This window comes from Bufo gargarizans, chromosome 6, assembly GCF_014858855.1.
Source record: "Bufo gargarizans isolate SCDJY-AF-19 chromosome 6, ASM1485885v1, whole genome shotgun sequence".
In the NCBI taxonomy this organism is placed as follows: domain Eukaryota; kingdom Metazoa; phylum Chordata; class Amphibia; order Anura; family Bufonidae; genus Bufo; species Bufo gargarizans.
Window position 1 is genome coordinate 79628770 of NC_058085.1, and position 26074 is coordinate 79654843.

General features: G+C 44.4%; 1 protein-coding gene across 3 annotated transcripts in view; it reads right to left on the reverse strand.

The window, feature by feature from the left end:
• The window catches only part of LOC122940262, an 83929-nt gene that overhangs the window by 50947 nt on the left and 6908 nt on the right, over positions 1–26074 (reverse strand). The window contains exon 3 of one of the 3 annotated variants that reach the window (XM_044296810.1): positions 24001–24250. The exons of the other annotated variants lie outside the window; for them this stretch is intronic. The gene's annotated coding sequence lies outside the window, so the exon portion shown is untranslated. The remainder of the gene's footprint in view (positions 1–24000; positions 24251–26074) is intronic. 3 annotated transcript variants of the gene reach the window in all.

The window sequence follows — 26074 nt, forward strand, 5'->3', positions numbered from 1 at the left end:
TAGAGCAGGGGAATATCACAGTCAAAAATTGGTGAATTTCACTCGAGAATGTAACAGAGAAATTAGTGAAATTTATTTACCTGTCTACTAGGTAAAGCAGGGGTATATCACAGCCAAAAATTTGTGAATTTCACCCGAAAATGTAACAGACAAATTAGTGAAATTTGTTTACCTGTCTACTAGGTAGAGCAGGGGTATATCACAGCCAAAAATTGGTGAATTTCAACAGAAAATGTAACAGACAAATTAGTAAAATGACAAAATAAAATACGTACAAATTAAAAATAATAATCTTGATGTATGAGGTGGAGGTCCATATGGAGTAGGAGGGTGAGGAAGCGCTGGACGTAGCGGTGTCGGTGGTAGCCGTGATGGAGGCGGACGAGGTAGTCAACACAGTTTTTTTTTAAATTAGGGTACACCCCAAAAGAGTGGGAAATATTAAAAATACAACAATGAGCAATTGCGCTGTAGTATAACAATGGCTGGGTAAGGCCGGTAGACATGTCTATTCTGCACAAGGTACGGACAAGTCCTGTGGGATCCATGCCTGGTTCATTTTAATGAACGTGAGCTTGTCCACATTGGCTGTGGACAGGCGGCTGTGCTTGTCTGTGATAACGTCTCCTGCCGCGCTAAACACACGTTCAGACAATACACTGGCTGCAGGGCAGGCCAGCACCTCCAAGGTGTAAAGGGCAAGCTCAGGCCTTGTGCCTAATTTGGAGACCCAGAAGTTGAAGGGGGAAGATCCATCATTCAGTACGTGTAGGCGTGTGCACACATACTGCTCCACCATGTTGCTGAAATGCTGCCTCCTGCTAATACGTTCCATATCAGCTGGTGGTGCTGGTTGTTGTGGCGTGCTGACAAAGCTTTTCCACATTTCGGCTAACCCTGCCTTCTGAGGTGCTGGTGGTGCCCCAGCTGCGTTGGCGACCTCTTCCTCTGCCTTCGCCTTATGGTTCCACTGTGCCCCCACTGTCAGGTGGGAATGGCAACAGCAGCGCGTCTACCAGCGTGCGCTTGTACTCGCGCATCTTACGATCACGCTCCAGTGACGGAATTAAGGACGGTACGTTGTCCTTGAATGGGGATCCAGCAGCATGGCCATCCAGTAATCAGCACAAGTTAGAATGTGGACAACTCGATGGTCGTTGCGGAGACCCTGCAGCATGTAATCGCTCATGTGTGCCAGGCTGCCCAGAGGCAACGATAAGCTGTCCTCTGTGAGAGGTGTATCGTCTGTGTCCTCTGTATCCGCCCAGCCATGCACCATTAATGGCCATGAGCTGGTCTGGGTGCCCCCCTGCTGTGAACACGGTTCCTCCTCCATCTCCTCATCCTCCACCCGTCATCCTCCAGAACTGTTCCTTGGCTTGACAATTGTGTACATGGCGTTTGTGGGTGCAGGAACACACCCTCGGAGCTACTTGTGAATGCCTGGCCTGAAACCCTATGAAATGATCCCTCTTCCTCCTCCTCCTCCTCCTCCTGTGCCACTTCCTCTTCCATCATCGCCCGAAGTGTAGAGGTGGGATAATAACGCTGAGAATGGCGTCATCGGCACTGGCCATGTTAGTGGAGTACTCGAAACAGCATAACAAGGCACACAGGTCTCGCATGGAGGCCCAGTCATTGGTGGTGAAGTGGTGCTGTTCCGCAGAGCGACTCACCCGTGCATGCTGCAGCTGAAACTCCACTATCGCCTGCTGCTGGAATTCCACCTTGTGGGCACGTCGCATATGAGGCGGTGAGCTGGAAGGCCGAAGTTACGCTGCAGCACTGACAGACAAGCAGCAGCAGGGTGAGAATGCCAAAAGTGCGCACAGATGGCCCGCACTTTCTGCAGCAGCTCTGACATATCGGGGTAATTTTTAAGGAACCTCTGCACCACCAAATTCAGCACATGTGCCAGGCAAGGGATGTGCGTCAAACCAGCTAGTCCCAGAGCTACTACGAGATTTCGCCCATTATTGCACACCACCAGGCCGGGCTTGAGGCTCACTGGCACCAACCACTCATCGGTCTGTTGTTTCATGTCCGTCCACAGCTCCTGCGCCCTGTGGGGCTTGTCCCCCAAACAGATAAGTTTTAACACTGCCTGCTGTCGTTTACCCCTGGCTGTGCTGAAGTTGGTGGTGAAGTTGTTACGCTGACCAGATAAGGAGGCAGTAGAAGATGAGGAAGCGGAGTAGGAGGAGGAAGCAACAGGAGGCAAACTGAAGCGCCCTGCAATCCTCGGTGGTGGAAGGACATGCGCCAAACTGCTATCCACCTCAGGCCCAGCCGCCACTGCATTTACCCAGTGTGCTGTTAGGGAGATATAACGTCCCTGACCGTGCTTACTGGTCCACGTATCTGTAGTTAGGTGGACCTTGCCACAGATGGCGTTGCGCAGTGCAAACCTGATTTTGTCCCCCACTTGGTTGTGCAGGGAAGGAATGGCTCGCCTAGAAAAGTAGTGGCGGCTGGGCATGACGTACTGTTGGACATCCACTGCTATAAGGCTTTTAAAACTCTCCGTCTCCACCAGACGGAATGAGAGATTTTCAAAGGCCAGTAATTTTGAAATGCTGGCATTCAGGGCCAGGGATCGCGGGTGGGTAGGGGGGTACTTCCTGTTCCGCTCCAGTGTTTGGGAGATAGAGAGCTGAACACTTTAATGGGACATTGTGGAGATGATTGGTGACCCAGGTGGTGGTGTGGCTGGCCGATCCTCTGTTTGCGGGGTGGCAGGTGCCACTGTCACTCCAGAGGTGGATGAAGAGGCTGAGACTGCACCAGAAGAGGAAGCAGGAGGAGCCAGAGACCTTTCTTGGTTTTTGAGGTGTCTACTCCACTGCAGCTCGTGCTTTGCACTTAGATGCCTGGTCATGCAGATTGTGCTCAGGTTGAGAAAGTTTATGCCTCGCTTCAGGCTCTGATTGCACAGCGTGCAAACCACTCGTGTCTTGTCGTCAGCACATTGTCTGAAGAACTGCCACGCCAGGGAACTCCTTGGAACTGGCTTTGGTGTGCTCGATCCCTTGCTGCGTTTGGGCAGTAGCAGGCGTACTGTCTAGGGGACTGACGCTCTGCTTTTGCACCCTGCTCCCTCTTCTACTGTGCTGGTGGCTTTGTGCGACCACCGCCTCTTCATCTGAGCTACACAGGTCACTTGCATGACCTTGATTCCATGTGGGATCGAGGACCTCATCGTCCTCCACATCATCTTCCACCCAGTCTTCACCCCTGCCCTCCTTGTCGGTCTGCACACTGCAGAAAGCCACAGCAGTTGGCACCTGTGTTTCATCATCATCCGAGACGTGCTGCGGTGGTCCTCCCATGTACTCATCTTGAAACATAAGTGGTTGGGCATCGGTGCACTCAATCTCTTCCACTTCTGGGGCAGGGCTATGTGGATGGCCCTGGGAAACCCTGCTAGCAGAATCATCAAAAAGCAGAAGAGACTGCTGCATGACTTGGGGCTCAGACTGCTTGGCTGATTTGCAAGGGGGTAAGGTGAAAGACTGATGGACATCGGCTGCAGGTGCCAACTGTGGTCTTTCAGCAGGAGACTGGGTGGAGACAATGTGAAGGAACTGGAGTAACTGTCAGCAACCCAATCTACTATCGCCTGTACTTGTTCTGGCCTCACCATTCGTAGAGCCGCATTAGGCCTGACCAAATAACGCTGAAGGTTCTGTCGCCTACTCGCACCTGAGGAAGGCGTTTCATTTGTGTGTGTAGCTGGCATAGATCGACCACGTCCTCTCCCTGCACCAGGAGCTCCACCAAAAGCACCACGATTGGGGCTGTGTCCCTTATTTGACGCTCTCCTCATTCTCTGCAAATTTAGGATCTTGCCCAAAATTGATTTTTTTAATAACAGAATATAACAGCAGTATCTAACACTTGTATTTCACACTGACAGATGCAGCAAAGGCCCCAGATGTAGGGTATTGCCAAAAATGGGTGATTTTTTTAAACCCAGAATATAATTGCAGTATTTCAAGCTTCTATTTCACACAAAAAAAATGCAGCAAAGGCCCCAGATGTAGGGTATTGCCAAAAATGTGTGATTTTTTTAAACCCAGAATATAATTGCAGTATTTCAAGCTTGTATTTGACTGTCACAAAAGCACATATGCTGTGCTGGTGCACTGAACTTGCATAAAATGGCAGCCAACGCCCACCTAACTAACAGACGGATAAAAGTTCTTTTTCAGTGTCACTGGGCTCAGGGCAGGGTAAAAATATTTTGCACTGCACCCACAAAACAAAATCGTTGTAGATCGCTGAGTTAAACAAGCACTTCTGATAAAAGATTCTTTCTCATTCTTTCCCTCACAGCAGCAGCATCCTATCCCTACACTAATCAGAGCAGAGTGACGTGCAGAGTTACGTGACTCCAGCTTATATAGAGGCTGGGTCACATGCTGCACTGGCCAATCACAGCCATACCATTAGTAGGCATGGCTGTGATGGCTTCTAAGGGCACACAAGTTAAATGATTGTTAATTGGTAGCTCTGCAGCCTATCAAAAAGCGCCATTAACTCGCCGAACACCGAACCCGAACCATTTAACTGCAAATTTCTGGTTCGGGGTCCAAAAATCCTAAAGTTCGGTACAAACCCGAACTTTACAGTTCGCGTTCGCTCAACCCTATTAATCACCATTCAGGTGGTTGGCCCAGGTTTAGCTTTTGTATTACAATTAAAGTACATGAAACCAGGTACTCCAGAAGTTGTATCCCATTAGCTATGTCATGCTATGGGCACCTTATTATGAATCTATCTACATGAGCCTTTAGCCTGGGCATGTGACAAATATAAGAACCTACAAACAAAGCCTGCTACCATCTAATTGTTGAATTCTGAGACTACAATGAAGTGTAATGCCCCTTGTTTCTAATTTCTCCATCTTGTTCTAGGGTAGTCAATAATTATTCTCAAATTGTTGCTAAAAGAAGGACCTTTTCTATGCACTGTTCCCTAACTGCTGACTGGTCCCATTATATAAAGTTTCTAGCTGAACCAGAACCTTATAGAGGGAAGGGGGGAGTGGAGAAACACAACCCAAACAGATAAAATGTGATAATTTGTGTCTATCATAGACTTGCATTAGAACTTCAATAATAGTCAATGGGAAAAGTCTTCAGACATAATAAGATAGCTAAACCAGGCATACAAAAGGTCAATCTGTCTGGCTGTGGTGGGGTTTTATGGGGCTGAGCTGCTCCTAGGCCACTTAACCAATGAAGTAACATCACTGGCCTAGGGAAAGCTGTGAGAAGGCCGCAGTGCTCACAAAGGCGCCTCTGTCTTATCAAACAGCTGATCGATGGGTGTCCCAGGTGTGAGACCCCCACCTATCAAATAGGTCATCAGTATTAAAATGTTGGGAGACCACTTTAAGCATAAACAAAACTCAAACTTGACTTGAAAGTGCAGGAGCACACATGCAGGGCTGGAAGGTGACTTGGAGTACAGCAGGAATATAGGCAGGAAATAACACATGATAAATGCAGGTAAATCGCAATAGCACGAGACTATCAAATCATCTTTGCTGGTCACTGGGGAACCCAAAGCTCAGGCACCCGCTACTTGCCCTCTAACTGCCTTAAATACCCAGGGGACCATCAGCCATTGGTTGGGGAAGGTTTAGTGAGGGCACTGACTGGTCCTTTTAATGGTCAGACAAGAGCCTGTGAGTGCCCTAGGGGCACACTAGGCAGAATGATGGAGGCTGCGAAATGGAGAGGACACTGACGACCAGGATGCCAGATGGTATGGCCAGTGACACGGCGTCTGCACCAGATGCAAACAGCAGGAGTAGTCTTCACCAATTTAACAAATTATTTAAACGGGGAATACCTATACAAATCAAAACTTGTATACATCTGGTATCATCATTGCCTATATTCTCACATCTATGAGACTAGTTATTAGTTTACAGAAAGCTAGGGCTGCAATGCCTGTTTGGCATGGGCAAAGATCTCAGTGTATCATTGACTGCATCACATCTAATGAAAGTGAATGCATTGCATCTCTCAAGTGGCCGTGACATGACAGTCTAAGGAAACCAGCAAGTTTGGACTTATTCCTGTCATTACACAATCTCGAGAACTTGTGGGTCCCAACTCAAGCTCATTCACTTTTGTTAGTTAAGATGTAGACTTACACTAAGATCTTTGGCTCTGCGATGTGTGTCATGGACAAGTCTCCATGTAGCCCTTGTCTGTAAAACATAGGCTTGTTAACATTGTAACATTCCCACTTAGAAGTCACTATTATTGGCACAGATACATTTCTATCCATTTATATATAGGAGCAACCTCAAGTGAGAAGCTCTCAATCCATCATTATTAGGTAAACCAAGATTGATTTATGGATATTGATCTGCAAGTGAACAAGATGTGGTTGTCAGCAATTGTTGCTTTAGGCGAGGAACTGGGATGAGCTTTCAAAGATGCTGCCTTAAAGCTGAGGTGCCCCCAGGCAGCATTCAGAATATTATATAACTCCATTCCTATTTTCATGTAATAATCTCTAACTGATGTTTTATTTAGCGTCTGTCACACCCAAGACAGATCCTACAATATTGCTGGTTTCCATGATGTGCACTCCACTCAGCACAGGCAAAGATCTACAGAACGATGACTTGTTTTGTGTCTGCACCATTTCTTCTATCAAGAGATCTGTTACCTATGTGTAATAGTACTGGTTCCAACTAATTACAGGTGATGTATTGCCCATGGCTCCCAAAGTCATCAAATTTATAACACAGCTTTCTTTGTGATGACATTTTAACTTCCTTCACACCTTACTTTTGGTGGCATACTATTTTTTTTTTTTTGCTTGTAAAAAGTGCTATAAGTATTGTTTAGGTGGTGCTTTTTGTTCATTCGCTTTTTAAATATGTTTTTTTCCATGGGTTTTTCAAACCTATAGAAAAGGCTAAAAGGAAATGCAATGAATAAAGTTAATATCTGGGGTATGCAGTTTTGAAAAAATAAAAAAAAGCACAAAAAATTCACCAAAAGTGAAAAAAATGCCACAAAAAATGCAGTTTGCAGTGTGTTTTATATCACCATATGGTGGACTGGCTACAGCCTTTTTGAAAGAAAAGGAGTCAGGAAAACTTCAGAAAAATGCCGCAAAATTAATCCCGCTACATGTGAAACATCTCTACTATATCTATTTGTATATAGAGCAGAATCCTTAAGTTTATGGGAAAATTTTGTATGAAGTCAGACCAGACACTTAAATTATATCCCAAACTGAACTGTTAAAAGTACAACAAATCATAAAAATGGCTGGGTTATAGTGACATAATTCTATAAAAAAAAATACTATAACATATAATAAAAAAAAGATATAATCTTTTACAGGGTCAGCTCACCAGCAGGCCCCCACATATGTTTTACAGGGTCAGCTCACCTGCAGGCCCTCGCATATCATTTTTTAGAGGGTCAGCTCACCAGCAGGCCTGTACCTAAAATCTTTTACAGGGTCAGCTCACCAGCAGCCCCTCGCATATAATGTTTTACAGGGTCAGCTCACCAGCAGGCCCACACCTAAAATCTTTTACAGGGTCAGCTCACCAGCAGGCCCCCACATATGTTTTACAGGGTCAGCTCACCTGCAGGCCCTCGCATATCATTTTTTAGAGGGTCAGCTCACCAGCAGGCCTGTACCTAAAATCTTTTACAGGGTCAGCTCACCAGCAGCCCCTCGCATATAATGTTTTACAGGGTCAGCTCACCAGCAGGCCCACACCTAAAATCTTTTACAGGGTCAGCTCACCAGCAGGCCCGCACCTAAAATCTTTTACAGGGTCAGCTCACCAGCAGGCCCTCACCTACAATATTTTACAAGGTCAGCTCACCTGCAGGCCCACACCTAAAATCTTTTACAGGGTTAGCTCACCAGCAGGCCCGCACCTAAAATCTTTTACAGGGTCAGCTCACCAGCAGGCCCACTTATATAATGTTTTACAGGGTCAGCTCACCTGCAAGCACTCGCATTTAATATTTTAGAGGGTCAGCTCACTAGCAGACCCTCACCTACAAGTCCAGTCTCACTATCCAAGAGCCTGGTCAACACAATCCTCGCTGCCGGGGGTCGCATAACTAGTTATCATGGAGGAATCTCGTTCGTTATCGGAATTAACCAGACAAATTGTTCCACCAACTAAGAACGTTCATGCACCACCACCCACAGAATCGAGAACGATCTATCAATCTGTCAATCCTTTCCGTGTCCGGGCCGGGTGAGGTTTTCCGTGTTGAGTCAAATTAAGCCGCAGGCTCCACTCCTGGTGGTGCCCTTCCGTCAATTCCTTTAAGTTTAAGACTTTGGTTTCCCGGAAGCTGCTCAGTGGGTCATGGGAGTGAAGCTGCTGGATCACCGATCGTCATCGTTTATGGTCGGAACCACGATGGTATCTAATCGTCTTTAAACCTCCGACTTTCGTTTTTGATTAATGAAAACATTCTTGGCAAATGCTTTCGCTTTCGTTCAAGAATTTCACCTCTAGCGCCGCAATACGGATGCCCCCGGCCGTCCCTCTTAATCATGGCCCCAGAGTCCTATTGCATTATTCCTAGCCGAAGTATTCAGGCTACCAGGCCTGCTTTGAACACTGTATATTTTTTCAATGGTCAGCTAAGCAGCAGGCACTCTCCTATAATTTTTTAAATGGTCAGCTCAGCAGCAGGCCCTTAACCATAATGTTTTAGAGAGTCAGCTCAGCAGCAGGCCCTCGCATGTCATTTTTTAGAGGGTCAGATCACCTGCAGGCCTTCGCATATAATGTTTTAGAGGGTCAGCTCACCTGCAGGCCCTCAACTACAATCTTTTAGAGGGTCAGCTCACCAGCAGGCCCTCACCTACAATCTTTTACAGGATAAGCTCACCAGCAGTCCCTCACCTAAATATACCTAATAGGTAATTTGCGCGCATGCTGCCTTGCTTGGAAGTTGTAGCCGTAGCCGTTTCTCAGGCTCAAACCCTGATTCCCTGTTACCCATAATCACCGCGGTTCGCACTGAAAATAACATCGAAAGTTGATAGGGCAGACATCCAAATAGATCGGGATGTGTGATCAGGCCCAGGTTATCTAGAGTCACCAAAACGGCAGCAGGCCCTCGCCCATAATGTTTTTGATAGTCAGATCAGCAGGCCTTTGCTCCAAATGTTTTTGAGGGTCACCAGTAGGCCATCAATCATAATTTTTCAAGGCTGTGTATGATGCCCTCCTTTATGTGTAACAAAGGGTGTATTGTAGTGCCGGTTCCTTGTCATTTTTGGCAGCCCTTTCACTTAGTGCATAGGCTTTATGAGTGTAGGAGTCCCACTACCTGAACAATTGTATGACAATGTGAATGAGGCCCTCCTTTATGTGATATACAGGTTGTATCGGAGTGTCTCTTCCTTGCAATTTTTGGCAGCACTTGCACTTTATATACAAGTACATTTTTCCTCTAAAATCGATTTTTATCTTTGGTTTTGTGCGTATTATTGTCAGACTGTAAAAGTGGCGTACTACTCGGACAACATCGTTCCCAGCAGCGACCTGTGAGTCCAAGATGCATCCAGACATCCTCCCCATGCTGTTCCCGGACCATTTTGGTGGTGTTTCCATCAATTTCTGACATTTTCCTATGAACCAGGCACCCTCCCCTCTTCAGAGAAGGGGTGCCTGGTTTAATGCTCGGGTTCTCCCATTGACTTCCATTATACTCGGGTGCTCGGTAGAGCACCCGAGCATCCCGATGTGTTTGGCCCGAGCACCCGAGCATTATGGTGCTCGATCAACACTAGTCACGTCTTGTGTTATACACTGTACAGTTCAGTAACAATATTCCAGGTTGTGATAACATCCACTGTTATATGAGTAGAGTTAATTCACTCTTACAAAACTCTGATGTCTTCCAGCGCTTGTAGCGCTTGCTATGTTGGCCGGGATATCTTTGCTCATGCGCTTTGAGATCTTACCCACGCCGGACTTCAGAGAGCTTTAAGCACATCGTTCATACGCTTACAGTGTACCAGAAGGGTTTTTCAAATGTGTAGGATTACTGTTCCTGTCCTCGCCAGGCACATTTCAGAACCCTTGTTCCTTCCTCAGTGGCATAAAGATTATGATTACATCAGGACCTTCATTTTATATATACCTTCATTGGGTCTATACAAAAACATGGACCGGATAGTTAATTACTATTCTGGTATACACACCTTGCATTTTTTTCTAGCAGATAATTATGCAATGTCCCACACCGTGCTAGAAGTGGGCCCCTAAACCTTATGCATGTCATCTTATGCCATTGTCTATTTCCTATGTATTAAGCTGCAAATTCCCAACAGCAGGCTGGTAACTGCATTACATCTAGTCACCACTAGATAGTGCTATAAACATCACATATATAGAACAGGTCAGTCACAGGAAGTTAGACGAGAACTTAGTGAAGGAGAGTATGTAGCTTCTGCTGTAGGGTAAGATATATAGGAAACCAAGCCCAAGTGTTACTGGATTCCTTTTTGTAGTGCCACTGTCCAGAAGACATAGACGAAGTGGACTTATTATATTGAAGCAACCTGTGCAAATAATGGACAGAAGGCTGATGCCTGCTGTTAAGGAGACCGCCCTGTTGGTTGACAAATTCTAGTCATAGATCCAAGTATCAAAAGGCTGGGTTATCAGAGCGAGACCAGAACCAAGGAAAGTATCACTCTCTCACTCAAGTCAAGCTGGAACCTGTCTAAAACTGCCCCACCAAGCCTGTTGTCTGGAGTTGCAGCTCAGCATTCTTTTGTGAACCTCAGCACTACCCTTTCCACCAAGGGCACCTCAACCACCATCTGGCGGGAATCCCTGGACAATAGAGTGTGCCCTGAAGGAACTGGTGCTGTCCTTCCATTTACTGCACGCCGGCCCAAGGAGCGCTACAGAACAGTGAGTAAACTACTACTACCCCCATCGGCCCACCATAATTACATTTAGTCTATATTAAAATTTACTTATCCATACCAACTACCATATGTTCTGACTAATTTATATTGCTTACTTTATGCTTCATATATACATAAATATACATTATTTAGAACACGTTAGACATCCTCATTCATAAAATACAACAATAATATGTGGTCATAATCATGGAGTACAAATCTGAACAATATATATAAATAAATAAAAAAATTAAAAAATAAAAACATTTTTAAATTATATGTTATTGTAATTTATTAAATAGAATTATTTTACTGTGAGCCAGCCATTTTTATGATTTGTTGTACTTTTATATAATGTCCTTGGGTCGAAGGCAGGCAGTGCTCTACATGTCTGATTGTGCTAGTACCGGGGTTACCCAGTCGTATAAAATGTCCCCCCATATGCCGGGCCCCCCAAACTGAATATACTTACCTGGGTCCCCTTTCCCTGTGCCGCTCCTGGTCCCTGCACTGCCGCTTATCCTCGTGCGCAGATGAAAACATCCGTTGTCGGGGAAGGGGAAGAGGGGGGGGGGGGGGTGTCAGCCAACTTTTTTCTTTATCATCAGTAAGAACATGAAGTTTTATCCTGCTAAATTCTGCTCACTCAAATGTCAAGCATGGGGCTTCACTCTGCTCTCTGCATTGAACTGTTTCACAGTCTCTTCCCTCTGAGTGACAGCATTTGTGGTCTCCTGGTTGAATGCTACAGCTGTCACAAAGAGCATATGGAAGGGGCTATGAAATAGTTCAATGCAGAAAGCTGAGTGAAGCCCAATTCTGGGTGCTTGAATGTGCAAAATTTAGTAGACTAAAACCTTATATTCATACTACTCCTGATGATAAAAGCTTGACAAAAGGTATGTTAGGTCATTAGTATCTGATCAGTGAAGGTCCAACAATTGGGATTCCTGCCTTCCGTGCTCCTGTGCAGCGCCAACATTGAGCGGCGCCTGCAAGCGGGTGGTTGTTACTGTGTAACAGCCCCTGTGTGACCACCTCTTCTGCCATGGTCTGAACTTGTAACACTTCAACAAAAGGAGAAGAACACTGTTTAATGCAAAGCCGCAAAAAATCCACGGCTCACATTCAATAAGAGGCTTTGGAATTTTCATGGAGCTTTAGCACACAATACTGTGCATGCTAATTAATGTTTTATTCATCAAAGCAAATAATGTTGTATTAACCTATTTTCACTGCTAGAATGTGGTGCCCATTTTTTTTTCTAATTGCTATGCAAAGTGTGGAAGTCGAAATGAACTATCGAGTGTCTCTGGCTTAGCGATATTCATTAGGTGAATTAAAACTTCATTTACCAATTATAGAGTGTTTTTTTTAAGGGAGGGTACTATAGTAACTATATTACAAGTAATATATATATAACCAAAATTATAGGACGAAGGTCGACTGTCTATTCGACAAGAATGTGTGTATTCTACGGAGGCTTAAAGGGTAGTTATTGTGGGACCTCTCAGTGCTCTCCAAACCCCTCTTTTTTTTTTTCCAAATGAGAAGAACCTCACCAAAGCTTATGACATCTCTATTCTACAATCCCCTAGGGATACTTATCGTTATCCACTTTAGAGCCCAACTGGATTGCACAACACCCTTGTAGGACACCCTTTTTTCTGTGACCACAATTTCTACCTTGTTACATTGCTGACCTTCAGTGCAATCTAGTTCTTAAAATGCATACTGTATTAGGTAAAATGGTTACCCAAGAATAGGGTGGTTTTGACAAATGCTCCCCCCCCCCCACACCGTCACCTGCTTGGCCAGACCTGTAAAGGAAAGCTTCCTTACCTGCTTCCCAGCGCTGGCTTCCTCAATGTCAACATCATGTTTGAATTTGCTGCAGCCAGTCACTGGCCACGGCAGGGACTAGCTGAGCTTAGGTCATGACAAATGGTCAAATGACACAAGGGTCTCCCCCATGGCTAGTGATTGGATGTGATGTTGTCATACCAGATGTTGACATTAAGGGAGTCCATCCGAGCAGTGCAGACCAGGAGAAGAAGAAGCAGGAAGCCAGTGTTGGGAAGCAGGTAAGTAAACTTTCCTTTAAAGGGGTTATCCGAGAGTATAAAAAGCTCCCCCATATGCCGGGACCTTCACAATGAATATACTTACCCCCCTCCCTGCTCCCTTTGCTGCTCCTGGTCCCCGCACCGCCACTGCAGCTTTTCCCCATGCGCAGATAAAAACATCCAGTGTTGGGGGATGAGGAGCAGCCAATGGCAGGCGGGGACTGGGACGAGCCTCCTTGGCGTCACCCGCGATGCTAGGGAGGCTTGTCTCTGTCCCCTATTGGCTGCTCCCCCCTGACACCGGATGTTTTCATCCGAGCACGGGGAGAAGCAGCAGTGGCAGTGCGGGTACCTGAGTGGCATAGGGAGCGGGGAGCCAGGTACTGTAAGTGTATTCATTGTGAGGGGCCCGGCATATGGGGGAGCATTTTATACTCTTGGATAACCCCTTTAGAGGTCTGGTCAAGTGGGCGAACTCCCCCTTCCCTTGCACATTCTAGCACAGCCTCTTTATAGCAGTAACACTTTTCAGGCCAGGATATCTGAAAATAAAAGTTTTACAAATGGTAGAAATAAGTAGTAACAATCTAAAACAGGCATCAAACAGCTTCCAGAAAGTGAGATTATGCCTTCTGCATTGAGATTTCAGCTCTGAATCCCGCTGAATTATGAATCCTGCTCTAAACTATAATGTAAGCTGCAATTCAAGATCAGTATAATTAAAACAATTTGTTTGGGATGTAGCAGATATTTTATGATGAGTGCTTGCTGCCCGTCACCCCTGATGAAGCCAGACTAACTGGCAAAACATGTTGGGGGGGGGGGGGGCGCAGAAAGAGATTTTAGTTGTCTAGCAGTGTTCCTTATCAAATGTAGCAGGGTCAGTGAAGTTAACGGACCTTACAGAAAGCAAATCACAGTAGACACGTTATTGGGGTGACAGGTAGTGCACACTTGTCATTCCTTGCTGTAGCTGAGAGTTGCTATTCAAGGACTTGCTTGCTACTTTTAATCACTAGCTTTTTTTCTCTACTATTAACAGACAATCGATTATTTTTAACTGTACCCAGTAAAGGTTATGTTTTAACACATTTATTAGGTATCTGGGGCAAGCAGGGCATTGTGGCCTAATGCGTCTGTTTTGTAATCACTGGGTCACGTGATATGTGGGTGACACAGCTAGACCTGGGACCTGCAGCACCTGAGGGGAAGGGAAAGAGCCAGATCCCAGAGGTGGGGCTCAGGTAAATATGCTCACCACCATGGGTATGGCCATTCTGGGGGGTCTGAAAGCAGCACAGCACAGGCGAACAACCCCTTTAAGCCAAAATCTGTTTTGACCTATCGTCCCCATCTCAAATGGTGCTAAATAGCAATACCACACACGGCTGGTTGACAAGAGTGGTGCTGTTTTTGGCAAGGAAATTGACTATTTTTTACACAGCTCTTTTAATCTTTGTACGTTTTATAATATGAAAAATCACATTGTAACAAAATTCTGCCTATTTTATTTTATGCCGTTGATGTTCACATTACACTACTTTCAGATTCAAGCAGTCTGCCAGCACTAATTAATCTAAAATAAAAAAGGAAGTTAATGAGGGGACAGTTAACTCGTGGCAGCTGTCACAGCAAATGCCACGGAAAAAGAGGACAGACCGCGTGATGCTTCGGTATAGCCAGACCCTGTCCACAGCACTTTCTTTTTTTATTACTTTGCAAAGTATGGTAATTCATGGACATATAAGAGCAATTGCCTTGTCACCCCGGCAGAATGTAATTATGCATGTCTCCACTGTGAAAAATGGACATTTGCAAAATTAACAGGTTGCTATCTTTCTTTTTTTCCCTCTCTCACAGTAGGCATTAATAATTCTTGTGAAATTAAACATTCATTTAACAATAAATTAGATACTTAGAACATGAATAGTTCATCTGTGGGATGGGAAGTTTTTACCCGTCGGGTTGTTTTATTTTCTGTGTTTGGAGAATTCGAAAAGCTTTTGACGTAGACGACTGAGTCTTCTATTTCTCGGAGTCGTCTTAATTCATATTCACTACAGAACGTCAGAAACTTGATAAATATAATTAATCCAAACTGTGAGAAGCAATTACGCTGTATGACTTGTTTTATTAGATTTTTACGTTTCGAACGCAAATCCGAGAGGCTGGGGCTTTAAAACTTTTGCAGGTAGAATTTTTATAGGTACTGTATAAATTATTCGAGTTAATCAGGAGTTTGCGAAGTGTGTGGAATTAGAGGAACTTTGGAGGTGCTGGAGCAAATTATTTATGTCCGGTTATATAATAGATTTTTTTTAAATGTCACAGCGGCAATAAATGCTATAATTGTAAGTGAAGTAAATTATTCCCAGGTTTTACCTGAGAGACACTTTGAATGTTATATAAGAATTGTGGAATGCATTACATGGGCAAAAGAGGACAAATATCACAGAAATAAATGCTCGTGGAACATCTTATTCCAGTCCATGTGTAGGCTAGGGCAAGTTGCATGATATCAATGCTCAGACTAGTGTGACTATAAGTTGTGCGATTTGTCTGCAACTTCCTGTCATGTGACTGTAATGGCAGTGGGTGTAAAACCACTGTGCCAACCAATTAATTTGACTTAGGTTTATCCCAAAGAGCATTATCTTACCAGTTCCCTGGTATTCACCCTTTAAACCCTACACAGGGATCTGGACTTCGCTGCAGGGAATGCACCAGATCGCTACATCTTGGAGTAGTCTCTGTGTGGTTGGCTGCTGACCACCGGAGGATGGGCATGGGGTCCTTTTGCTGACAGCCACAAGAACCCCATGTATCTCTAAACGCACTCGACGCGCATGGCTCGCCCATGTTCTTTAAATCTAAATATGGCATCGGTACCCACTTACAAAATTTTGTAGATACATTCCAATGTTCAATCACTCTCAAGGGAATTTGTAAAAAAGAGCAATGGCGGGTTCATAGATTTAGTTTTTTCCTTATGTACCAATGCACCATAAGTTTTTTTGATGTAGTTAAAGTAAGGGCTGCGTCTATGGGAAAATCAGTGAATTGTTTTTAATGGATTCTGGATTGATATACAAGGTTGTTGCCATTGAAAACAGCAAAGTGTCTTCCCTGCTCTCTTTGGACATTATATTACTGTGTGCTTGATTTTTATGCACCCTAGGAAACATGGTAGGCAAGCTAACTATTGTGGTTGTGTTCACGTACCCTACTTTTGCCAATGTCCTGTATTTCTTGAAACATTTGGGGGAATCTTCAGAACCTACAGTAGGTTCCATTTATACCTCTACAAGATTTCTTCCCGGGAAGTAACTCCTGTAGGTCCTAGTTCAGTTTTGTAACCTGGGCACCCTATAACTTCTACTGTCATTCTGTGATGTCATAGTACTGCCACACAACCACAGAATACCACCACAAATAGTGCCTAATAATACCAAGCTCTGTGTATCTATGTGTAAACCCTTTTACATGCCGTGTTTTATGGCACAAAAATTTAGAAAACTGAGATGATCTGTCGCCAAAACAGATACTATACTGAGATGACCATCTACCCTGACAGCTGATGCCAGTAGAAAGAAGGATCAGGCAGTTGGATTTCAATAGGCTTGATCATTTTTTACTCAAGGAAGATAAGCTGCCACAGTGGAGACTGGTAGCGGCTTATTCTCTTCTGCATACTGAGAACACAAGCATACATCGGAGGGGTGATACCTGTCAGCTGGACAAATACATGGCTGACACCTATCTATTGTGTATGGCCAGACTAATAAGGCATCAATACTAGAAGCATTTTGTTATGGATAGGGAATAGGCTTCTAGCTATCCCTCTGTATTAGTGAGTGGTCATACAGATGACATGTGTTCATGACAATGGTGATACATTTTTGCTGTTTTTCTTACCAAAAATTGGAATGCAACTCCAATTAGATCTGTTTCAAATTGATTAACTCATCTCTAAACAGGCTTAATGAACAAACTATATACAGTATTTATATGAAAGAAAAATATTATTCTTCACATCATTACGACCATTTATTATGATCTTACAGTCAGATTATTCTATCCTCCACAACAAAATAATTTTCTTCCAGCAGTTTATGCCATTTCGGCGCTATCGATTCCAAGATCAATGTACAGGTAGATGGAAACAAAACTTTTGCCAGTTTTATCTGTTGAGCGAATGTTGAATTGTGGCGGACATAAAATGAAATTCTTCTGCAGATAAATGGATTTTGGCAGATTCGGATAATTCTTTATAGATATTTATACATAAGAGGATTAAAACGTAAAGAACAATTTCCTAACCATTCTCTATTTTCAAAGAAATCACTCACTGCATTTGCAAACAATGGCATTTGGCTAATAGAGCCGAGTTTTATGACTATATCTTCCACTGTATAGACAGGCTATATACTCAATACTCAACCATTGAAATGAATGGTTCAGTATATGTTCCGCATACTGAACTAAAAAAACGTCCAGTATACTGAACGCAAAATACTGTCGTGTGCATGAGCCCTTAGGGAGGTCCAGTCCACAGCCTAGGTTGGAATCATGGTAAATGATGTAACATCAGCGAAAGCTGGCTTTTTAGAAGACTTTGAGCATTTCAGAATGTGGCTTTCAGGGTGATCATCTGTGGGGATTTGCTCTGGTAGACAGTATAGAGGCAACGACAACGTCTTTAACTTAAACAGTTAAGTGTTTTATTCACACATAAGTAAAGTGACAACAAAAGGTCAGTTTCAAGGAAAAAACAGTCACCTTGAGTCTGGTGTTTGTTCACACCAGGCAGCAACACATAAGTCCTTGGGTGAAACAGAAGTCCACGTGCTTTCATCCAAACACGATAGCAGACCTTAATCCCGGCCCAAACTATCAGGCTCCAACACTGGCTGGCAAAGCTCCACTGTCAGATGGAGGATAATCCACACCAGCTGAGACAGATCTGGAAGATAGGTCTATATCAGGCAACAAGGGAAGCAGAAAGGGAGAATATATAGTAGCTGGGAGTGGCTGACAGAGAACGGCTGAAAGGAAAAGCTACAGTTTCCTAAATGGGACAAAAGGGATCGCAAACCTAAGCAGGAAAACCTGGACCGGAGTCCATTCGCACCACTAGGTCTTGAAGCCCAGTGAGTAGCCACCCGCTGCGACCTTCTGACCTCAGGCACAACATGGTCAGCGATAGGTCGTGACACCCGTGTGACAGGCAGTAGCTGTTTAAGGATGATTAAAACTTTACTGGAGTGAGAGAACATTACTAATACACTCTTCACACTCTGACACGGTCCTGGCCCACCATATCTTAATCCTGTAGCCCTCAGCCTGGGAATTATTTGCTGCCCAAATCCCCTGAAGAAGCCAGTTATCTGGTGAAACATGTTGGGGGCAGATTTAGCTTTTAAATCAGCGATCCACTCCACTGTCAGTTAGTTAGCAGTAGTCCGGCGGCCTACTTATCAAAGCTAGAGTAGTTTAGCAGTGTGATACGGTATTTAAACCGTGAATGTTATGTACACAGTGTGCACCACCAAAGGGATAGAAAGAGGTCAGCTGACATATGGTATCATCCATGTGCTGTATTAGAAGTGGGAAGAGTGAGTTCAGCTCCTACAACTTAGCCTAGATCAGGGGTCTCAAACTCGCGTCCCTCCAGCTGTTGTAAAACTACAACTCCCACAATGCCCTGCTGTAGGCTGATACCTGTAGGCTGTCCGGGCATGCTGGGAGTTGTAGTTTTGCAACCGCTGGAGGGCCGCAGTTTGAGATGCCTGGCCTAGATGAAGGTGTCACTGCAAGCGACATGAAGTGACAGGGGTGAGAGATAGTGCACGTGCTCTCCCTCCTGACTCACTGAGCATCATTTGACCACGCAGTGGACTGTTTACTGTATTTTTAATCTTTCTCTATTATTTGGTTCATTAAGTAAAATTCAATAAAGGTATAAAGCACGTCTTTTAACCCAAATAATAATAAAAGTAAAATATAAAATTTTCACCTGGGACAAGATAGGTTCAACGCCTGCATAGGCATCTGTAAATAAACAGCCTGGGAATTACAGACAAATTTGCAAGAAGCTTATTACGAGCCTTAGATTCTGCACAGAGGGACTCTGGAAAGATATAGAGAAAGAGTACTACAACCCCCATAATTTCTTATATCCATACATGGCTATTGGGAAATATTTGCACTGTGAATCCCTCAGTACTGTGTTTTGATACTGTTTGATGTACTACAATTCTCATTCTGCACTTTAGTAAATAGAGACTTGTCTGTTTACTACAACTGGCTTGGTTACTGACTCCTGCACCATTCGCCGGCCACAGCACCTACATCTCCTGCCCTACACCCGTACCACACCCATAACACCAAGTACACCCAACTATCATCAGGCAGGAACCCCATCACCAGGCTGTTCCCCGAGGAAAGAAAGGGTACACCCTCCTGTCACTGCCTGGTCCTAGGAAGCATCAGTGTGAGGATGTGCATCCAGAGCCACTACCACTCCAATCCTCCTCTCCACTCCTCCTGGGCTTGCAGCACTTGTGGAGTAAACCTTAGCCACCATGCTAGTTCTCCTCTGGAGTAAAGCACGCATCATTCCTAATGACTGTCTGATTATTACCAATGCCTTTACCATACCTGCTGTGTGTAACTACTTCCTACAAATGTACAGAAGACATTCACCACCCTTTATAACTAACGATTTATCAGACAAAATCGAAAAGTCTTGATCGTATTTGGCAGAATAACATTTCAAGCCCTAATGCTGAAAAACGTGGCGATATGTTTAATTCATACGGACGGTTTTGCATGAGCAAGAACACAGCTAATTGTGTCAATGTCAAAGCAAAGAAATGCGTTAAATCTGTGAAATGAGATGCTTATTGCTATGTTTGTCAGTTTAAAATTGACAGGTTCCTTTTCACTAGAAAGGAAAAAAAAAAACTCTCCACCGAAGATAAAAAAAAATGAAAGGTTTTACTTCTGAGAATATTTTTTGGAATATACTGTTTGTCAAATATAAAAGATTCTAAAATATGTGCACGATTATCCTGTTTTGACAAGTTTGGACACTACAATGGGAATTTTGTAGCATATTAACCCTAAGTTCACACCTGAGCGTTTTACAGCGCGTTCAAACGCGCTGTAAAACGCTCAACACATGAAAAGCAATGCTTCCCTATGGGAATGGTTCTCACCTGGGCGTTTTACAGCGCGTACGATCACGCTGTAAAACGCCCGACGCATAATCAAGTACTTGAGCTTCTTTGGGGCGTTTTGATGCGCGTTTGTGGCCATAGGACACTGCAGTCAATGACACAAACGCGCGTTTACTATTACAAAAAACGCGCGTCAGAAATGCGCGTCAAAAACGCGCGTTTGATGCGCGTTTAAGAAACGCTCAGGTGTGAAAGCAGGGTAAAAGGGGTTATCCAGGAATTGATAATAATGACGTATCCCCAGTATAAGGTCATCATTAGGCTTGAGCGAATCGAGCTTCGGATGAGAGATCATTAGTTGTTTCATTCAGACACTTCGATTTTAATGCTGTCTGAGACCTGTCTCCATACAGCATTATAATTCCTGGTGGTACTAGCCGGTACCAAACTCAACTTTGGATTCCTAATTTTAAATGTTGCTAAAAATGTAGAAATTAATAGCAAAATAATTCCCCGTTGTCTTGCGCGGCTTCGGGTAAAACTAATTTTGCCTACACGGAGGCAATACATTTTAATGCTGTACGAAGACAGGTCTTAGAAGTGATTGACCGAATCGACTTCTGATCGATGACCCAAAGCTCGATTCGCTCAACACTAGTCATCGTTATCACATAGGTAGGGGATCTGATCAGCTGTTTCAGGAAGCTGCCGTACTCACCGGAGTTCTGGTAAATGGCAGCTATACATTGTATAGTAGCTGTGCTTGGTATTTACTTCAATGGGGCTGTGCTGCAATTAGGTCATGTGAACCCCTGCCGATCTGATATTGATTACCTATCCAGAGGATACCTAACCTAATCAATATAGATTCCTGGAGAACCCCTTTAACGTGCTCTAGTAGTCACATTCTGACAACTTAGAGCGCTCATAACGCAATACATGGATGGAGAAAATCTGATTGTGGCTTCCACAGTGATTGTGGTTTATGCCATTTTCCTTTTTGCTACACTGCGGTAACCTGCTCATTGTTTGCTTTGGGGTTGATTTATATAGTTTAACTATGCTATTAGTTCCCCGTAACTCTTCTGCATACGAAGATAGGAATAGGCCGCTGCAAGACTATTTTCCCTGAGAAAATAAAGGATGAGGCATGTCAAATTCTGTATGCCCACCCTCCCTTTGCCCTGATGTCTTTTGGGGGAGAGTTGGGACACCCTGTACACATCAGGCAGTGAATAGGCCCCAATTAAATTGATGGGTTTGGCCAATGTTAATCTAACGTGTATAAGTTTAAAGGGGTTTTCCGAGACTTTTTAACTGATGTCCTATCCTCAGGATAGGTCATCAGTATCTAATCAGTGGGGGTCAGATACTGGGGACCACATCGGATCAGCTGTTTGAGTAGGCACTGGTGCTCTCAGTAGTCCCGCGGCCTTCTCCAGCTTAGCCTAGGCTGTGTGATGTCACGTTCATTGGTTATGTGGCCTAGGCGCAGCTCAGCCCCATAGAAGTGAATGGGGCTCGGCTGTGATACCAAGCACAGCCGCTATACAATATATGGTGCTGTGGTCGGTGAGGTTAGAGAAAGCCGCAACGCTACAGCGAGCGCCAGTTCTTTCTGAAACAGCTGATCAGTGGAAGTCCCGGGTATTGGAGCCCCACCAATCAGATACTGAAAACCTATCCAGAAGATCATCAGTTAAAAAATCTCAGAGGTTTACGTTTAAAACCTTTTCCGAGCTTGTAATGTGACAAATATAATAAAGGCAGACCATGCAGCTGATATGGGGCCCCCAGAGTGAAAGGTCCAGACCTCGTTGTCCCATGCACTTTGCTATTGCCACTGAGCAGGACTCCAGACACTGTCCTAACTGTGACTTCCAATTCATATCCTTTACTTCTAATGAGCACGTCCCCTCCAATGTCCAATTAGTGTTGAGCGAAGAGAGCTTCAGATGCTTCATCCGAAGTCGGTTCGTTTAAAACTTTGGAATAATATTGTACGGATATTCGAAAAGTGGCGCGTGACTTAGTTGAATAACTTCGGTAGTTGATTTTTAAAGTGGAAAACCACTTTAAAACTTGAAGCAGAACTTAGCTTCGGTTCCGACTAGTACCTCGGAACCACGCGCGACTTCGTGAATAACTAACTTTGGCTCATCAAAGCCTATACATTCTAATACTGCGTACAGTATTATTCCGGTGTTTGGAATAAAGCGACTTTGGATGAAGCATCTGAAGCTTGCTTTGCTCAACACTAATCACAATAAATTCCTCAGAATGAGAAAAAAATTTACTTTTTGGTTTTACGTATATTCCATGACAATACCTTTCTAACAAAGCTAAAATCAGCCCTGCACCTCACATGGGTCCAGAGATCTCCCCAAGTGTCTTTTCCATTGCAGCTCAGGAGGCGTGTCTCAGCTCTGCCTATCATAGCTCAGGAGGCGTGTCTCAGCTCTCCCTATCACAGCTCAGGAGGCAGTTGAAAGATGAAACTGAGCATGTGCGGCCTTCTCAGTGAGCAGGTCAAAGAAAAAAGAAATTAAGTGGCTCTATAAAGATAAGTTTTACTGAATAACTCAGTAGCTATACAACATTTTTAATTACATGCAATTACAAAAGTATTTAGATCTAGGTGCTGGTTTGAAAACTGTGGAATATTTTTCGCGGGACAACCCCTTAAATGAAACGCTCAAATTAACTTTCTAAGAATTTGGTCTCATCTATGCACATTTGTTTTTCAGCTCCCCGGGTGATATTTTAAGTGGTTCCCGTGGTTCCCATGAAGAAAACACCAATTTAGTGTTGAAATGCATAACCAAAAGACTCGAGAATGTCTACCACAAACATCTGGCCTTGCCTATTGATGTCAACTTGCTTTCTAACCCTCTTTGACTCATTTTCTCTTCACAGGTGCTCCAGTCTTAGCTATAACGGGGCAAGGAATTGGCCTAAGAGTCACTGAAAAGGAGCGAAGGGGAAAACTATTGTTTTAGAATTTCATCATTGCTTAGGAGTCAGCCTGATTACTTAATGTCCTCCACTGATAGATAAATTAATAGATCAATAATGGTCACTTTAGAAAGTACCACAATCGTGACATGCAGATTTCTGCTCATAAACAGCAGCACAAAGGATGTGCAGATCGACGGGAAATCTTTCATTCAGAAGGTGACTCTAGAGTAGACATTTCGAAAACTTCACAAAGAGACGGAACCCTGATGTACTACTGTACTTCACAATTCACTGCAGCAGAAAGGAAGGGGCACACACAAGGGCCAGGAAGGTACAGACAGGGGCTGGGGGGGGGGGGGGCACAGGCCAGGACCAGGGGGGCACAAACAATGGCCAGGGGCACAAACAGGGTCCAGGGGTGCAGACAAGGGCCAGGGGTGCAGACAAGGGCCAGGGGTGCAGACAAGGGCCAGGGGGGCATAGACAAGGAACCAGGGGGCCACAGACAAGGGCAGGGGGGTGCATACAGGGGCCAGAAGGGCACAGGCCAGGGCCAGAGGGGCACCGGCCACGGACAGGGGGTTCAGATAAGGGCCAGCGGGGCACAAACAAGGGCCAGGGAGGTGCAGACAGGTGCCGGGGGGGGGGGGGGGTGCATATAAGGGCCAGAGGGGGCACAGGCAAGTACCAGGGAGATGCAGACAGGGGCCAGGGGAGGGGGCACATACAGGGGCCAGGGGGGGCACAGGCCAGGGCCAGCGAGGTGCAGACAGGGCCAGGGGGGGGCACATGCCAGGGGGGCGCAGATAAGGGGCTGCACTGAAAGGGCCAGGGGGGCACAGGCAGCGCGCACATACCTTAATAGCCGAGGAGTGAGTGATATGCGCTCGCTGCTGTGCCACTGTCGTGCTTATCCTCTTGCCTGCCACGCTTCCTCTCTCTCCTGCCACACTCTCCAGTCAGAACAAGAACTTTGTAGACAGGATTAATTAGCATAGCGCGGTAGTGGACGGCGCCGTGCACTACGCTGGTAGAGACAGGCAGTAAGTAAACTCAGCGGGGGGAATTGGTTGTCGGTGGTCAGGGACTGATGGTGATGTGACCGCACTGTAAGTGAAGAGATAATCCTGAGATTATCCTCATGTTGTCTAACACTGAGACACTGAGACGCTGCTCCTGGGTGAACAGGCCCCTTGTCAGCCCGGGCCCCAAAGCAGCCGCTTCCCCGGTAGTTACGCCACTGGTTCAAGACAAATACAGTACACCAAAAAAATACATGAAAAATAAGTACTGTCCTTTGTGTATGTCTTATTCTACACTTGGGTATTTGTGGCTGAAATTTTTTTTTTAGAGTTGGGCTTTATTCAGATTTTTTCAAAAGTTTGCATGTCTTCTTACATTGCAGGCTGCTCAGTTCCATCCAGTGTGAAATCTGCTAGCCAGACTCTAGCTCAGTCAGTTGCTCCTCTCTCTGTTTTCCAGAATGCTTATAATTACATCTCTTTTAATCTGTTTATTTTATTTGGTTGTAAAGATGTCACCTTAGATTTATATCCAGCAGAGCACAGATTGGGGCAACAGACCGAGCCGTCGAGCTGTCAGGAACCTTGTCTGATGGATTTCACACTGAATGGGACTGAACAGCCTACAATGTATGAAAATATGTACAAACGTCAATTTTTTTTTATAAAACCGATTTTTTTGCAAAAATACATACATTTCATTAACACCATGGCGGTCAATTACCAACTGATATACGCCAGTTTTTGGGCGTATATATTTTGCAGGTAACCTTTTTGCCACAATCTGTGACTTTTCCCCGCTTACACAAGGTTTAACAAAAGGGGGGGGGGGGGGGGCAGATGGGGAAGGGAGCGGATAGCCAGGCTTGTCTCATTTATCATTTTCTATTCCTGTTTTAGGTGTAGAAAATGTTCTAAATCTACACCAGCAAACAATAAAACTCAGAAATGGAGCTCATTCTAAATTAAAATGGTATTATACCTACTATAAATGAAAAAATAGAAGCTCTTTGCACAAATTGTTGATCAAACGTGTGTCGGGTCCATCTACCAGGTGGCAAGGTGGCTTCTGCAGATGGGTACCTAACAATAATATACCAGCTACATTTAGCAGTTTATCTGCTTTTCATTAAGGTCCAAGGCTGAAATCTGATTGGCTGTTGTTGCCCTGCCCCTTTTTTTCCTAATTGTGAACCACAGTCACCCAGTGACTAACACTTTAAGGTTTCGGAATTATGGCATTTAATGTGTAAAAATGGCAGCAGTTTTAATGTTTTCTATTGAAAATCAATAAGTGAAATTTGATTGGTTGTTGTTGGCTCTGCCTACTTTTTGCCTACTTGCAAACACCCAATGACCACATTTGTGATACTTGAGGTCCATGACATCAATAATGTGAGAATGGCAGCATTTTTTGTTTTTCCCATTTAAATCAATCAAATAAATCTGCTTGGTTGTTTTTGGCCCTGCCCACTTTTCAGAATTTTTATCTCAGTCCTCCAGTGACCAACTCTGTCAAGTTTGAGGACCCTGCCATTAACAGTCTAAGAGCAGCGGCAGTTTTACATTTTCCCATTTCAACAAATGGCTGAAATTTGATTAGCCATTGTAGACTCCGCCCAATTTTTATAAATTTTGACTCCAGTCACCCAGTGACCCATGGTGCCAAATTTGGGTATTATGGCTTAAATACTGTGAGAATGACAGGAATTTAAATTTTCTCATTAAAGTCAATAGGGAAAATCTGATTGGCTGTTTGTGGCTCCGCCCACTTTTTAGAGTCCCCAAAATGTGACAGAAATTTTCAGGTTGACCCCATGACTAAGTGACCCAAGTTTGGTGAGTTTAACTTCAAAGCTGTACGAGTGGCAAAAGTTTGCAATTTTTCAATGAAAGTCTACGACAAAAA